Below are 18,837 nucleotides of genomic sequence, written 5' to 3' on the forward strand. Positions count from 1 at the left end.
AAACCCCAAAAGCACCCTTGCTAAATAAAGATGGAACAGGGGCATGGATGTGTAAGGAGAGCACTGAGCAAGGGGGACCATGGAATAGGCCAAATGACTGGTCAGTGTGTCTGGGGATGTTCAACTTGAAGAGGCAGTGGCTCAAAGCAAACACAAGGTGGTCATAGAATATTTAAAAGAAGGCTTTGTTGAAGTCTCAGCACATATTCCCATGATGCTCAGGGGTAGGTGTGTGACAAAGTGAGTGGAGGTCACATGAGAACAGAACTTGTCTCTCCGTAAGCAACATCACTTTTAATGTCAGAACTCACCCAAAAATGAAAACATCAGATTACGCAGGGGCGCACTGTTGTTCAGTGGTGAGAGATTTCAGACTTGACATAAGCCTCACCAAAAAAAATTTGTGATTGAAGAAAATTTTTTCCTATATTTGAACCAAAATCTGTCTTTCTATATTTTCTTTTTTACTTCAAATTTTTCACATCTATGTTTTAAATTAACGATTCAATCGACTATTCTTTGTGATGCCATTAATGGCTTTCTAATTCCTGGATCTAATAAGCTTTCAGTTCTTAAATATGTTACATCTAGTTTTCAGTGCATATTTAATAAATGTTATTGTCATAATCCTCTTATTCTCTAAGCTTGAGATTTTTGGCATAATTTACCTTAATTTTTTCTTAAAACTTTCTGTGGTTTCTACAATTCATTTGTGAAATCAACATTTCAAATATCTCATGCAGTCATTTTTTTTGGGGGGGGCTGTTCTTAGGTTCTTTTTTTGGGATTTTCTTTTCTTGACCCTGAAATATAGGTGGGCACAGCTCTTGACTCTTTTTTCTTTTCCCTGGGTAAACTTATCCCATCTCAACAAGGGTGCATAGAGAGAAGGAAAGTTTAATGCCGTAATTATCCATTCCATGTAATGATTTAACTTTTCTCTTATGCATTTAGAATAGTGCCAGCTATGTACCATCCTTGGGAGAATTGAGAAAGTGGTCACTCAAATCCTTTTCTTTAAGATTTAATTCCTGCGTGGAATTCAGACTGAAAAAGGTAACTCTCCAAAATCTTTCTGGCCCAGAGCGCTGAAGACATATTTCCAACATCTTGCTCGCTATTACCTGGACAAACCAGAGCCCTTCAAACCTGGCATTTTCTCCTGAGAGCTTTTTCTTCATCCTCATGACTAAGGATGTACAACTGCCCAATCACTTGCTCCAGAAAGTTCAGGAGAAATCCTGGGCTCTTTTCTACCTGAAACTTGAAGAGATTAGCTACTAGATATGTCTCAGATCAGTTGCCTTCTGTTCTGTTCACTGGCTATGTTTAGCTCTTTCTTACATTTTATTTGGACTATGATCAGAGGGAAGGAGTCCTATACCTACATTTCTTGCTGCATGAAATATCACCTAACCATCACTATCATCTTTAACCTATCCTTCAAAACTGTCAAAATGATCTCTTCTGAACATAAATAAAATCTATGTTCATTTGGTTCAATCTTGGCTCCTCCGTTGGCATGGCACACAAAGCTTTCTATCAGCCAGCCCAGGTTAACTTTCCCAACCCCCTGGGATAGTCTGTCTTCTCCTCCTGCTAGAGCACTTGAAGGTCTTTGAATGCACAACATTTTTTTCCCCCTTAGGTTTTATGTCTACTATTACCCTTTCCTAAATGCCATTCACCTTTTCATCTATCTGGTGAACTTTACCCTTCCTTTAATATTTAATTTAAATGCACCATTCTCATTAAAAATACTTTGATCCCCCAGTTGATTAGCATTGAGCAGAGTTTCTGGAACATAAAAAATTCTTAAGAAGTATTAAATATGAAATATATTACTTTTTAAATTGGGGTAAAATTGGAATATAACATATTAGTTTCAGGTGTACAACAAATACACAGTTTACCCTTGAACAGTGCAGGGGTTGGGGCGCTGACAAAATCTGTGCATAACTTTAGACTCCCCATAAATGGAACTACTAGTAGCTTGCTATTGACCAGAAGCCTTACCAATAACTTAAACAGTCGATTAATACATATCTTGTATGTTATAGGTATTTTATACCGTATTCTTATAATAAAGTAAGAATTACTTTAAAATTTAAAAAAACATAAGAAAGAGAAAATACATTGACAGTAGTGTACTTGTACTTATCGAAAAAAATCTTTGTATAAGTGAACGTGCCCAGTTCAAATCCGTGTTGTTCAAAGGTCATCTGTATTGTGAAATGATCACCACAGTAAGTCTAGTTAAATATTTTATTAATAATACATGTTACATTATGATTATGCTATTGAAGATGGGATACAGGCTCTGGATATCAGGTTGTAGCAACATAATTCTAGGTGTCTTCTACGATTCTATGGTTCTATGATTTATTTTAACTGTTTAGAAAAATCTAATATTAATCCCATTTCTATTTGCCTTCAGTTAATAAGACAAAAACACATTAAGACCCCAACAATATTTCTCAATTGACTAGGCTTGAATTCCTGGAATTAATATTGCAATCCTAACTCTAAGACTATAATGTCATATTGACATTTCAAAAAATACATCTTTTAGCTCACTGGCACTTCAATGGAATCCTTTATCCATGAAGGTTCCTCCTTTATTTTGTGCCTAGTATACGGCATATTTTATAGCATTTAAACATTAAATCACATTTTACTACGTCCCTCACCTAGCCCTATGGTCTATTTTAGGTTGGAACAATTCTAAGTCAGTGTTCTCGCCTTACAGGGGAAGAATCCTGGAAAAGAAAATCTCTAATATTTTGATCAAAATGTGTCCTTAAATCTCTCTCTACCCCACCGTAGTGCTCTGTGTTTTTACTTTCCTTTTCCCTCTCCCTCTCTGCTGACATTAGCATAAAAATGTGCTACCCTAACTAAGCAGTCTGTTAACTGATAAGCTATCAAAAAATCATCTGTTATTTTTATAGCTCAAAGGCAGATGCCATTTCAAGAACTAGAGTTGAATGAGTAGGGTTTGTTAGTGCTTTTTAGATTCATCATTGTAAACTTGAGGTATTTTAAAATGGAATGATTGGAGGCTTGAAATATTATCCCATGAGCAATCAAGCTTTGAATTTTGCTAGCCTTAAATTTTTGTCTGCATAAAATCATTTCATATCACATTGTACCATAAAGAATCTTGGTTGTTGTCTAATGTTTGCATGGAAAAATCTTTCCTGCATTAAATCAGACCATTGTAATTATCCAGGAAAATTCAGATCAGAACATCCCCTTCTATTCCAGCAGGGGCCCCCTTTGCCATGAGATGCTTTTCAAAGGGTCTCTGAAACAGCAAACATGTGCTTGGTAAACAATTATTTTCTCAGGTTGCTTTTCTGAATTGCTTCGGGCATAATAAGGTGGCACTCTAGTTAGAAGCGGGTCTGCTCCAGGTCCCAGGCCTCAAGACTCTGAGATTGCTCTCGGAGGCTTGGATGAGAAGTCCATTTGAATAAAAGAATTATTTAAAAACCGGGGAACTTGGCCTGCCAAGATTTGTCACTGTTATAGACTGCTTTTGTGTCACAGAAGCTAGTCACCCATTTAAAGATCACCCATTTATAGAAAAAAAGTCACGATTTACAGAAAAGGAAAAGGAAACCACAAATGGTAGAAAGGAAGATGAACTATTTAATAACACAGATATCAGAGCAGTGAACATGACAATGGATCAAGATGTTTATATGATTATGCTCCAATATATTTTATACTGTGCAGTCATCCAACAGTGCCTCGATGGATTGAAATTTAGAATATGGTTTAATTTACTGATCAGTAAATGATTTGAAGCCTATGATCTCAATAGTTCTTAAAATGTAGCCATTGTTGTCATCATCAATATATCATTTTTCACAAATAACTACCAACATCTTATAGAGAGTAAACTGAATACGTGGGTGTGTATAATGGTTCAATGATTATTTTTAAAATTAAATAATATTTTAAGTTACACAAGTATTCAATGAATGCATGCTTTCTGTAAAACTTCAAACAATACAGAAATATATTCAGTAAAAAGATATTTTTTCCCTCTGCACATTTACTCAAAAACCAAATGCTGTCAATAATTCAATATGTATCCTTTAAGGTCTTCACCCATGTGCTCACAGTGTATCTGTCTACCTGCCCACCTATCCCTATGGAGTCTTAGACATTGTGCAGTTTTATTTGCTTAATTTCATTTTTAGGGAGGCATCATCTCATATACACCTAAGACTCAGGAGTAAGACGGCCTGAATTCAAAATCTTTAACCTTCTTCAAGTCCTTGACCCCGTTATGCCTCAGCTTCCTCACGTTTCAAATATGTAGAGCAACAGTACTTACCTCAAAGAATTTTTTTGAGAAATGTCTGTGTGTGTTCCACAGTTCTGACTATTTCTTATATTAATTGTATAGATGAAATACTTTGCATTACTCCTAGCATATGATAAATATTGCATTAGTGTTATTATTATTATTTTTTATTCCAATGTCTTTTCACGTATTAAATATCTTATATCTTTCCAGATCACTCCATAAAGATCTATCATATTCATTTCAAATGCTGCATAGTATTCTAGACTCTGGAACTAAATTATTTGACTCTTTTCCTATAGATGGACCTTTAGCTCTTTTCCTTTCCTTTCCTTTTTTTTTTTTGCAATTAGCATAATGTAATGAGCATCTGTCTGTGTGTGTCTGTTTCTGTCTGCTTTACGTGCCTGCCTATAACATAGATTCTTAGAAATGGAATTGCTAGATCAAATGGTATCAATATTATTTTTTAGAAACCCCTGAATTGCTCTCCAAAATGCTTTAGAAATTTGCATTTGCACCGACAATGAGTACAAGCATCTTCGCTGTAACCAAACCATTTCTCACAACTTCTTAAAAGTTACAATTTGGTTTAAAATTGCATTTCTCTCAGGGGCACAATTGGGCATTACCAGCTAAGTAGAATGTTACAACTTTTGAATTTCATGTAATCTGACAGGCAAAAAATTGATAAATCTTTTTTTTTTCCAGTTTTTTCAGTTTTGCACTTCTCTGATTAATGGTGAGGTTGGGCATCTTTTCATGGATGATATTTATATTTGGTTTTTTCTTTGAATTGATTTTTATGATCTAGTATTATAGATATTAATCATTTGAATCATATGTGAAACAATTTATCCTATTCTTTTATCTGTTTTCTAATTTAATGTTTTTTATTATAAAAGCTTTACATTTTAATGTTTTTAAAAAGACAATATTATTTTTAATGGCTTCTGCATTATGTGTTCTGTTGTGAGATAACAGAAAATATGTATATAGGCCTCTGCCCCTGGTTCCTGGCACAGAGCTCTTAAAACCCTTGTAAATTCCTAAGTGATAAGAATTCTAGGAGCATCTATTGTTCTAATATTTACTTCGACCCCATCCCTGACACAGGGCTCCTAAAACCCTGTGAATTCCTAGGTGATAAGAATTCTAGGAGCATCTTTTGTTCTAATGAGGTGACTGACAGTGGGGGTGGGCTCCTGAATGGGGGCTGGTCACCAGAAAGACCAAGTCATGATTGGAAGCTAGAGTTCAGCCTTACCCTCCCAGCCCCCAGAAAGGGGGAGGGGCTGGAAATTGAGTTAATAATTGAACATGCATAAAATCCCAATAAGATGGGGTTCAGAGAGCTAAGTTGGTAAATCCACACTGGAAGGATGTTGCACCCCAACTCCACAGAGACAGAAGCTCCTGTATTGGGGACCCTCCCAGACCTTCCCTATGTATCTCTTCACATGGCTGTTCATCTATACTCTCTATCAAATTCTTTAGTAAATTGGGAAATGTGCTCCCCTGAGTTCAGTGAGCCATTCTAGCAAATTAATTGAATACAAGGAGCAGGGGGGTGGGCACTGGAGCCTCCAATCTATAGGTGATTGGTCAGAAGCACGGGGCTCTGCCGTGGGGATGGGGGGGTGTCAGTCTTATGGGACCAAGCCCTTACCTGGGAAATCTGACACTGTCTTTAGGTAGGGTCAGAATGGAGTTAAATTACAGGACATCCCAGCTGGTGGTTTAGACAATTGCTTGATGTGGGTAAAAACCTGGACACATTTGGTGACTATCAGTGTCAGAAGTGAAGTGTTCGCTGGGAGTAGTAAAGGAGACACACAGGAGAGAAACACAGTGGGAAGAACTGGGTTTTTCCTTTATCTCGAATAGCATATATTAGTACTTTTCTATTTTTGGTAAATTTTAAATGTGTAGTTCTTGAATCCATCTGAAAGTTATGTTTCTGTAAGATAAAGTGTGAGGTTTTTTGGTGTGAGAGAAATCTGTTTTACTTCCCCCATTTATTTTATTTTTTATTTTTTTATTTTTTTTTAAAGATTTTATTTATTTATTCGACAGAGATAGAGACAGCCAGCGAGAGAGGGAACACAAGCAGGGGGAGTGGGAGAGGAAGAAGCAGGCTCATAGCAGAAGAGCCTGATGTGGGGCTCGATCCCACAACGCCGGGATCACGCCCTGAGCCGAAGGCAGACGCTTAACCGCTGTGCCACCCAGGCGTCCCTACTTCCCCCATTTAAAGAGCCACATCTCATAGCAGTTATTAAGTAGTCTATCTTTTCCTTAATTATTTAAAATGCCATCATATCACATACTAAATTCCCATATATGATGAGTGTAATTCTTTGATCTCTATTCTGTTCTATTAATGCTTATCTGGTCTTGTACCAATATCACATGTTTTTAATTAATAGTTTTATGGTATATTTTAATACCTGTCAGGGCATTATCATTATAACTGGTGAGTTTTCCAAAATTCTCTTCCAAGTTAACTTAGTAATCAACTTACCAAGTTCTGTAAAACCAAATTGGAATTCTGATTGGAACTGCATTAAATTTATAGATTAATTTCGTTTAATATTTTAAATCTTAGATTCATTTGAATTATTCCAGTCAGGTACACATTATTTATTTTTTTCTGTTCTTTCTATTCTCTTTCTTTCTTTCTTTCTTTTTTTTTTTCTTTTTTTTTTTTTTTTTTTTTGAGCAAGAGAGAGAGCAAGTGGGGGGAGGCAGAGGGGGAGAAAGAATCCCAGGCAGGCTCCACACTCAGTGTGGAACCCAACACGGGGTTCGATCTCATGACCCTGAGATCAGGACCTGAGCTGAAATCAAGAGTCAGAGGCTTAACTGACTGAGCCGCCCAGGTGCCCTATTCTATTTCTAACTTATTGTCTTAGCTAATTTGAGTTTGACTTTATCTGTCCTGGGACATGGTATTTATTCTTATTTCTATCTATTGCATAGTATGTCCCTCATTACCATTTTGTAATTCTTTATGAAATAATAGCAATAATAAATAATAAACTAACCCAAAGATACCACTTACTTTTTGCCAGGCACTTTTCCACGAGCTTCACACATATTTGCTCATTGAATCCCTTCGGCAGCTCTGCAGTAGTTAGTGCTACTGTCTGCACTCTAACACAGGCGGAAAGGGCGGGGCGTTTCACAAGTTGCCGATGGTCACACAGCTGGTAAGCAGTGGAGCCAGGATTCACACCCAGGCAGCCTGGCTCCAGCATCTTTGTCCTTAAGGACTATTTAGATACTTTATGACTCTGTCTCTTGTGTCGTGATCCTTTGTGTTGCAACTGAGACTGTGATCTTTTTTCCCATTAAAATTTCTAGTTGCTTTTTGATAACATATATAGAAAGCTATTTTTTTTGGCGAGGTCTTGTGTTACAAACATATCTATTAGAGATAGTTTTAAGTATCAAATACAGTGCTGCTTTATGTCCACAATTAAGCAAAGTCTCAATCAGTGGATACTTAGTTTTGCTTCCAACTTGCCAGTGAAATGACTGGTCTCTTTTGGAGTTCATAAAAAAAAAAAAAATGAGAGCAGAAAGAGTCTTCTTTCTTATTGCATCTTCCAAAAAATAATGGAATTCTTCTCTCATTTATCAAACCTTTATTGAACACAAATGGAAGCTATGCTCATTGTAGCATATGGACAAGATGAATGTGAAATATGATTGCAAATTGATAGTTTGTCACTAATGAGGGTTTTTTAAAAGTCAGTATTGAAAATCATTATGCTATTTACATGAATATTTGTTGATCCTGTATTTAAATTAAAGCTTTTTAAAACATTATTATGAATAAAATTAGGTGGTTTGCAATTGCATGACATCATGTAGGGGAAGGATCATCAGTGATTTTTACTGTCCTATCTGTATCTATTATTCTTTTTTTCTTATCCCTACACCTGTCCCTGTTCCTAAGCTTTCATTTTACTTAGAACATTTTCCTGCCCAGTGAAAACCTCAAGCAAGCAATGTGACTTCCATTAAAAACACACAAAACAGAGGGGGTGATATCATTGAGATGGCAGAATAGGAAGCCTTAGGCTCTCTGTCCTCAAATGAAAACACCCATTTAATAATACATGGATCAACTCCCTTCATGAGAAATCCAGGGAATGAGGGGTTCCTGCACCCCACATAAGCATGTATCCAGGTACACTGACACTAACAGGACAATTTGTGGCCCTCACTCACCACAGTCCCTCCTCTAGCTCAGTGTGGCACAGTTATGACAAAACTCCCAGCTCCTGAATTCTCCGTAGGGAAGGAAGGAGAAAACTAAAACCTAAGTATAATGTGCAGACTTCTCTGGGGGCTGCCCAAGGAACCAATGTCTGTCTTGCCTAAATTTGAGCACTGACAGGAAAGGGCGTCAGGTAGCAGGCTGCTGAGGCTAAAGGCAAAGATTTGTGCTGGCCGTATTATTCACCATGGTTTCTCCTGGGTCAGCATGGAACAAGCGCGAGAAAACCCCCAACTTCAAGTCATTTCCCTGATAAAAGTAGATGCAAAAATCTTCAAGAAAATACCAGCAAACAGAATCCAACAGCACATTAAAAGGATCATAAATCATCACCAAGGGGATTTATCACTAGGATGCAAGGATAGTTCAACATAAGAACATCAATCCCACGAACAGAACTGTACACTAAAAACCATAAAATACTGATAAAAGAAATTGAGAATGTACAAATAAATGGAAAGATATTCTGAGTTCATGGGTTAGAAGAATTAATATTGTTAAAATGTCCATACTTCCCTAAGGGATATATACTTTATTTTTTATTACTATTTTTTTAGAGAGGAAGGGATGGGTGGGGTAAGGGAGAGAGAGAGTATCTTAAGCAGGCTCCATTGCCAGCATGAAGCCCAACGCAGGCCTCAATCTCATGACACTCACAACTGGGAGATCATGACCTGAGCTGAAATCAAGAGTCAGACAATTAACCAAGTGAGCCACCCAGGCACCCAGGGATATATACTTTTTTTTTCTTTTCAATTTTTTTTTATAATTTAAATTCACTTTATTTAACATATAGTGCATTACTAGTTTCAGGGTAGAATTTAGAGATTCATCAGTTGCGTATAATACCTGTGCTCCTTACATCAATGTCCTGCTTCATGCTCATCACCCAGTTACCCCATTCCCCCACTTTCCTCCCCTCCAGCAACCCTCAGTTTGTTCCCTATAGTCTAGAGTCTCTTATGGTTTGCCTCCCTTTCTGTTATCTTATTTTACTTTTCCTTCCCTTCCCCTATGTTCATCTTTTTCGTTTCTTGAATTCCACATATGAGTGAGATCATACAGTATTTGTCTTTCTCTGACAGAGTTATTTCTCTTAGCTGAATACCCTCTAGTTGCATCCACGTCATTGCAAATGGCAAGATTGCATTCTTTTTGATGGCTGAGTAATATTCCAGTGTGTGAGTGTGTGTACACACAGACATATATATACACCACATCTTCTTTATCCATTCATCTGTTGATGGACATTCAGGCTCTTTCCATATTTTGACTACTGTGGACATTCCTCCTATAACACTGGGGAGTATGTGCCCCATCAAATCAGCACTTTTGTATCCTTTGGATAAATACCTAGTAGTGCAATTGCTGGGTCGTGGGGTAGCTCTATTTTCAACTTTTCTGAGGAACCTCCATACTGTTTTCCAGAATGACTGCACCAGTCTGCATTCCCACCAACAGTACAAGAGGGTTCCCTTTTCTCGGCATCCTCACCATCTATTGTTTCCTGACTTGTTAATTTTAGGCATTCTAACTAGTGTGAGGTGGTATCTTATTGTGGCTTTGATTTGTATTTCGCTGATGATGAGTGATGTTGAGCATCTTTTCATGTGTCTGTTGGCCAACTGTATGTTTTCTTTGGAAAAATGTCTGTTCATGTCTTCTGTCCATTTCTTGACTGGATTTTTTTGGGTTTCTTGGGGTGTTGAGTTCCCAGGGATATATACTTTAAATAAAATCCCTATCAGAATTCCAATGACATTTTTCACAAATAGAAAAAAAAAAAACCAATCCTAAAATTCATATGGAACCACAAAAGACCCTGAACAGCCAAAGTAATCTTAAGAAAGAAGAAAAGAGATGGAGGAAACACATTTCCTGATTTCAATTATATTATAAAACCATAGTAATCAAAACAGTATGAGACTGGTATAAAAACATACACATGAACCAAGCGAACACAATAGAAAGCTTAGAAATAAACCAATGTATATACGGTCGATTAATTTATGACAAAGGAGCCAAGGATATGCAATGGGGAAAGAATAGTCTCTTCAGTAAATGGTTTTGGGAAAACTGGATATCCACATGCAAAAGAATGAAATTGGAGCCTTATACCATACACAAAAATCAACCAAAGGTGAATTAAAGATTTAAATGTAGGACTGAAAATACAAAACTCCTAGAAGAAAAATCTTGACATTGGCCTTACTTGGCATTGTTTGTTTGTTTTAAAGATTTATTAGAAAGAGAGAAAAAGAGAGCATGAGTGAGGGGAGGGGTAGAGGGAAGAGCAGACTCCCCACTGAGCAGGGAGCCTGATATGGGGCTTGATCCCAGGACCCCAAGATCATGACCTGAGCTGAAGGCAGATGCTTTACTGACTGTGCCAACCAGGTGGCCCAGCATTGATTTTTTAGATATGATACCAAAAGCTTAGGCAACAAAAGCACAATAAACAAGTGAGATTACATCAAACTCAAAGTCTTCTGCATGGTAAAGGAAATAATTAACAAAATGAAAATACAACCTGTGAATCAGGAGAAAATATTTGCAAACCATCAATCTGATTAGGGATTCATATCTAAAATATATAAGAAACTCATATGACTCAATACCAAAAATACAAATAACTCAACTTAAAAAATGGGCAAAGGACTTAGGCAGACATTTTTTCCAAAGAAGATATACAAATGGCTGGGGCGCCTGGGTGTCTCAGTGGGCTAAGTGTCCGACTCTTGATCTCAGCTCAGGTCTTAATCTCCCAGTTGTGAGTTTGAGCCTTGTGTTTTTGAAAAAAGAAGAAGAAAAAGAAGATATAGAAATGGCCAACAGATGTATGAAGATGAACAAGATAACTATCAGGATGGCCATTATAAAACAAAAACCAAAAATGTGAGAATGTAACATGGTGTAGCCACAATGGAAAGCAGTATGGAGATGCCTCCCCCCCCAAAAATAGAACTGCCCTATGATGCTGCAACAATCCTACTTCTGGATATTTATCCAAAGGAATTGAAAACAGGTTCTTAGAGAAATATTTGAGCTCCTGTGTTCATTACAGCCTCATTTGCAATATCCAAGAGGTAGAATCAATCTAAATGTCTATCAACAGATGAATGGATAAAGAGAACATTCTATATACGTACAATATAATATCCATGCTTTAAAAGAAAAAATTCTGTCACATGCTACCACATGGATGAACCTTAAGGACATTACGCTAAGGGAAATAAACTAGTCATAGAAGGACAAATACTGTACGATTCCACCGATAAGATTTATCTAAAACAGTGAAAATTATAGAAGCAGAAAGTAGAATGGTGGTTTCCAGGGGGAGGGGAAGAGGGAAATGAGGAGTTACTATCCAATAAGTATGGAGTTTCAGTCATGCAAGATGAAAAAGTTCTAGAAATCTGCTGTAGAAAAATGTGCATATAGTTAATAATACTGTACTATATACTTAAACATTTATTAAGAGGGTATATCTCATGTTGTGTGTTTTTGTACCACAATAAAAAAAAATGAAATGCTTATGCTGATTTGCTGCTCCGTATATATAACAATAGTAGAGTTGTCTGGTTTCAGCGGTTTCTTGATAAGTGCTTGGCAAACTGCTACCATGGGCCACATTCAATCTGCCATCTATTTCTGTAAATGATTTTTTATTGGAACACAGCCATGCCCAATTTTTTTACACATTGTCTATGGTCACATTTGTGCTACAGTGACAGAGCTGTATAGGGGTGACTGAGACCCTATGGCCCACAAAACCTAAACTATTTTCTATGTGGCCTTTTGTAGGAAAAGTTTGCCAACTTCTGCTCTAGAAGTTGGGGAATTTCTTTCCTTTGACGAATCTTACTTAGTCCCATCTAAAGCCAAACATGTGTATGCTCAATAAATGCTTGTGGGTCATGACGATATATTGCTACTGATGATAATAATATGGAAATGTAAACTCTATAATTCTTTGGACATGTAAAATTAATATGAAGAATTAGTATAGAATTTCAAAACTGGACTGAAATCCTCTCTCCTCTGTTCCAATGGACAGAGGAAATGAGACACAGCAGAGCAAATGCTGATAGTTATTACTGTAATAGAAACCACTCCAAAACATGGTGGCTTAAAACAGCAACTGCTCGTTATTTCTTGAGTCTATGGGTTGACTTAGCAGATTTGCTCTCTGGCTGGGCTCTGGAGATCCCAGCTAGGCTTGCTCAAGCATTTACAGTGAGTTGGTGACTTGGCTAGCCGCTGGCTGGTCTGGGATGGCCTCAGTTTGTGACTTAGCTCTCTTCCAAAGGCCTTTCCTGTTCCTTTCAGCAGGGTGGCCTAAACATACGTTCATGTTCATGAGACAATGGAAATTCAATTTTTTTAAGGTTTTATTTATTTATTTGAGAGAGAGGGAGAGACAGAGCATAAGCAGAGGGAGGGGCAGAAGGAGAGGGAGAAGCAGACTTCCTGTTGAGCAGGGAGCCAGACGTGGGGTTTGATCCCAGACCCTGGGATCATGACCCAAGCCGAAGGCAGATGCCCAACTGACTGAGCCAACCAGGTGCCCTGGAAATGTACTTTTTCAAGCCTTTGTTTTTATCAACTTGCTAGTGTTCACTGAGCAAAGTTAGTCCTATGAGACTCAGGCCAGAGTCTGTGCAGGTGAGCACAAGGAGTATGGATACCGGGAATTATGAAATGTGGGACGCTTAGTATGATCAGTTACACTGATAACTTAGGCTACACCATAATATTTTAGCAGCTGTCATCCTTCTCCTAAGCTCTTTCTGTCACACTGAATAATTATTACTAATGTTCTCTATTACATAAGTTAAGTGAAAACAATCTGTTTTAGATATAAAATAATAAATGGAGTTTAAGTTTGCTGATCTCAATCACACACCCATGCTTACAACAGACACGTAAGACAATGTGGGGGGCAAGAGCCTGAGTGTGGTGGTGGTCAACCCAAGGGGGATCTGTTTTTTTCTGCCCGGTCTCTCACTACCTCCCGCTTACCACCACTGTACTATTTCAAAAAATATAAAAAAGGTAATATATTTTAAAAGTGAAATCATTCTTTTAAGCTTCAGATAAGGTGTTTTAATTGGCACTAAAAAGAGGAAATAATTGTTTCCATATGTATACACTGGAGTTTTGTCCCTAAAGAACTGGTATAATGCTGGGGTACCTGGGTGGCTCAGTCAGTTAAGCGTCTGCCTTCCTCTCAGGTCATGATCTCGGATCTTGGGATTGAGCCCCGTGTCCAGCTCCTGGCTCAGTGGGGAGTCTCCTTCTCCCTGCCCCCCCCAGCTCATGCTCTTGTGTGTGTGCTCTCTCTCAAATAAATCTTCAAAAAAGAATTGGTATGATGCTTATATAATAAAAAATACCATTAATCAGTGAATAAGTCTGTCTTTCCATGAAGGCTCAAATCTGATATAAAGCTGAGGCTATTTTGTGTTATACATATCCAAGCCTTAATAATAAGATAAAAGATGAAGACTAAATAACTTTAATATTCATATATTGGCCAACTTAGTTTGGAGAAGTGATTTACAGAAGGTGAAACAACAGAGAACTTATGCAGTATGTGCTTTTATTTATTTCAGTGCATCTTAACTGAGCAGTTGTTAAGCATCTAGATACACACATACACACAATATGTCATTGATCTTTCTTTTGGATACTCACTATTTCATTGATCTGTCCCTGCTTTTATTAGCGTTAGCAAAGAATTCAATGGAAAGTGGAACACTTAAAAATGCCAGTGGACACAGCACAGGGGATTCCATCCACAGCAGAACCAAAACTTCGTTCTAGGAGATGTGGATGGTCAGGGTTTTAGTACCAGCAGTGTGTGAACTAGTCCGGTGCATAGACTTTGGAATTAACTGGCCCATTCTGGAATTCTAACTCTGTCCCCTCCTAAGAGTGTGACTTTGGACAAGTAGCTAGACCTCACCAAGCCTTGGTGTGAAGAGCGTCGTGTGCTAAGTGACCAGTAAGCATTAGTGTCTAAAACAAACAGCACTAGGATTTATTTTTGTGTCAGATATTGATCCAGCTGTTAGGATCCGAAGAACAAGGACTACAGCTAACCGATTTTGATTGTTTTCTCTCAATTTTGCCAGTAAGCGAAATTCCTAATCTGAAACTTCTAGAGTCAGATATGGTTCAGAATTCAACATTTTTAAGATCCTAAAACAGCAACGTAACACGTATGGAGTATATAACCCCCCCAGAGGGTCTGGGGCACCGGCCCTAACATAACACATTAACTTTTCTGGGCGGAAATGTGTGACTAGTGCAATAAATGAGGTAAAGCCTGTAAACCCTCTCACGTCAGTTCAGCCCATCAAATGGGTGTATTGTGAATTTTCGAGTTGTGAGTGAGGGACTGTGTCCCACTTTAACCTAGGAAGTTGATACTATTACTGATTATGGCCACATGCTGGTTCAAGGAAACTAAGGTGCAATGAGGTTAAATACCTTATCCAGTGTCGCCCAGCTAGAATGAAGCCAGCCACGGTCATAGGGCTCCGGAATCACCCTCTGAAGCCAATGACTTCAATGATTAATAGGATAGACTAAGAGAAGCTCAAGCCAGCCCGAGTCCGCGCGAAGGGACAGACGTGTCTTCCGCCTGGTGCAGCGCGCAGCGGGACGAGCAGGGTGTCGGGAACCGCGGGGGGTGGGGGGGTGGGGGTGGAAGTGCCGCGCTGGGTGCTGGGGCGTGGCCCACGGCCCCACAACAAATAGGACCGCTGTGCCTCTTGAGTAACCAGGAGTCTAAAATTTAACTTGGACCCTACCTACGGTTTTCGTGCCGTATTAGGTTTGCAGCATTAAGAGCTTGACTTCTAAAAGACAGTCTGTTTGGCTTCAACAAAACCTGGAATTCCACTGCTAAGGAAAGCTGGCCAGAAAACCCAAGGCATTTGAGGGCAGCCAAGTTAAATATTGTATCTCTTTTTAAGAAGTTAATCCCCCTGGGTCTTTGACCTTTGTTCTTTGCTCCCAAAGGCAGCGACATATGATGTTTATCTTGCCAAAAATAGTTAAAAGTCATCTACGAGCTCTCTGCGGAGTGGGCCAACCCGCTCTGACCTTTCTGACTAGACCAACTCCTGTTACGTTAACCTCTGACTTCAGTCCCCTTAATGGCAATATTCCCCAGCACTGTAATTTCCCTCCCACTGTGTTCTCTCAGGCAAATATTTACTACTGAGGTTTCACAATTTATTTTTCAAACAAAGTGGCAGGGACCACCCCATGCCACCACATCCTCATTTCATATTAGAACCCATCATTGCCGAGATATAATTTTACCAGAACAAATGTGCTTTAGGGACTTTTGACATGAGATGAAGGCTTGACTTCCTATCAAAACCAAACCGGGCCCTTGTCAGCTTCGAGATGGATATAAACAAGAAATGCAAGCCTGTAATTGGTGATGGAAATCAGATAAGACCTCTTTAAATACAACCATTGATACAAAAATGTGAACTCGAATTACCTTTGATTAAGTCACTTAAGAAAATAAAGCTGGGACGGGTTTAAAAGAGATTCTGAACACGCTTGTGAACGAGATCTTGTAGTTTCCAGCCTCTCAAAGGCAAGCTGAAGAAAATTAAAGTCAGAACCAAAGCCTTATGAAACGAAACAGAACTCGGAGTAGACCTCCCCACAACCTTTAGCAACTTGTAGGTCTCAATCATGACAGAAGTCCAGTCGTGATGCCTTCCAAAGCTGCAGTGGGTTCTTTCTATGCAATGGAAATCCGTCCATCGATGGAGTCAACGTTCTTGTTTAAGTGTTTTGGGAGCTGTGAAAAATGTAGCCCACCAGCGACAAACGGCCAACAAGCTCCTACTTCACTGCATGGCATGACTTATTCAATAGTAATCTTAATAAAACTTATTCAATAATAATCTTTATCCCTGATGTGTTCTTGTACAGAGGCATGGCCTTTTCTAACCTTGGACATTCGATACTCTTCTCTAGAAAAAATAAAATTCAAAAGGATGAAGCTACTTCCTGCCCTGTTTTTGTTTTGCTTGAAGTTTCACAACTTGGTTTAATTCACTAGGCAGAATTCCTTAAGCCTAAATTTCTCATTTATCAATGTGGAAGAAATAATAATTTCATATGATGTATTTTATTTGGTTAAAAATATTTTAAGTTATTTTCCGATGCCAAAGAGAAGCTTGTGGCTTTGCTTTAATAATTATCTAAAATGCTTAAGAAAGGAGGCGGATAGAGATGTAAATAGAATCGTATTTTAAATCATTAGAGTTTATCAGTTAACAAGCATGTAGGCAAATATAGGAAGAAAATAAATATACCATGCAAAAACATGTTTTAAGTTCTTTGGATTTTTTAGCATGTGAGTATTGCCTTTCTATCATTATGTTATAAAAGCCAAGTCTTATTATCTCATTTGGGCTCTATCTTAGAAAAAATGGGAACGTTCTACAATACATATGTAACCTTTCAAAGTCTGCTTCAGGCTTCATAGACAATACCACATAAAAATCTTACATATTTAAAAAAGAAAGAAAGGAAGAAAATGACAGTATCTTTTAACAGATGGCAATCTAACAAGTTGAAATTTTGATACTCTGTATTATATTTAGAGTGTTACTTTAAAAAATAGTAAATGCTCCATTACCTACCCTCACTATTTTTAGTCTCAACTTGTAGCCTGTTATTCTATATTTATAGTTATTATTAAGAAATAATTATATGGCGTGCTTCAACCCACCCACATATCATATTTATGGAGTAATTTTCTATCAGGATAAAATTACATTTCCACAAAGTAGTGAGGTAAGGACAATTTTTGTGGGGGAGTGCACAACATACCACATCAGAATGTCCTCTGAAATACATAGAAAAGCATTACATGGGCTCATTTCTTTATACATAACTGTGAGCATTGATGTAAGGAAACACATACGCAAATAAAATTATGTTCTCTAAATAATAAAGTATACTTGTTTAGACATATATTACTATTTATCAGGAGGAGATAAGTATTATATTTCTTCCTCTTTTCTTTCTCTTTTTGTTTTTCTTTCTTTTTTCTTTTTTTTCAATCAGAGGCATTATTAAGCCATTGTATCACAACCTTCCACTTTTCTTGGGGCTGCTGTTGACACCCCTAAAGAAGTACCAGGAGAAGGGATAGGAAGAAGAAAGCATCTAATTTGGCATTTATTGCTTTATTTAATTTCTTAATGGAGCTAAATAATAACTCCACTGTATTGTTACCCACATCCCCACTGCATCACACCTGTGCTGAAGGGACCAGTAAAGCAAACATAAAACCATTGCTGGCCACCTCTTTGCCACACTTTCCCTACAAAATAGGGTGAGTTATGAATATGAGAAGGACATCCCTTCTCCAGCATGGAGTTAAAATTAGGCATGGGAAAAAATGCAGGTGTTAAATTAAAAATTAAAGAGCATCTCTTATTAAAATAGATGTGTTTCTTTATTCAAATGGTGAGTAAGTAAGCCCTTAGATTTTAAAATTAAACCTCTAATAATTTTTAAGGCAAGTTTTTTTTAATGGAAATAACTTCTTTTTCCTTTTAAACAAGAACCCTGGCTATGCTCGTAATGACCACGATAAAGACAGTTATCTGGAAGATAAGCGGTGTCATGTGCTGCTTTATCACACTTACATCTCTGCAAATCCATTGTGCATAAGAAAATCGAAAATCTCTAGGAATATTTCCAAACCACACAGTCAAAACAAGTTTTCTCTTGATTGTTTTTTTTTATAAGAACTGTGTACAATAGGAAGATATCTTTAGAGTACTCTATTGAAATACAACTGTATGCACAACTGAGCTCCAATTGGTCCCTTTGTGCAGATAAAACTAAGATTCCTTTCTCCTCTCTCTTCCTCCAAATTGTTATTGTATTTGTGCTGAAGGACTGATTGTGGGAAAATTGCATTCTCTGCCATAAAAAATAAAAAGAAAATATAATAAAACAGTAATTGGTCAATGATGATTGAAGGAACAATTTTACGGTGCAAGTCAGACACACATTGTGACTGATCTTTGTACTCTTCTCAAGGTACAGTGCTTTCCATAAAACAAGTCCTACTTGATAAAGTTCTTATTTTATACCAGTTCCCTTTATCTTTGAGCATGCAATACTATAAATTATATAGGCTATTAAAGTTACTTTTTTGTTCTATAGTACTGCCATG

At 37.6% G+C, this 18,837-nt stretch overlaps 1 long non-coding RNA gene across 1 annotated transcript in view; it reads left to right on the forward strand.

The window, feature by feature from the left end:
• Window positions 1-18,837, forward strand: part of LOC109489083 — a 219,320-nt gene that overhangs the window by 192,194 nt on the left and 8,289 nt on the right. The window lies entirely within an intron of this gene.

Source organism: Ailuropoda melanoleuca, chromosome 2, assembly GCF_002007445.2.
Source record: "Ailuropoda melanoleuca isolate Jingjing chromosome 2, ASM200744v2, whole genome shotgun sequence".
In the NCBI taxonomy this organism is placed as follows: Eukaryota; Metazoa; Chordata; class Mammalia; order Carnivora; family Ursidae; genus Ailuropoda; species Ailuropoda melanoleuca.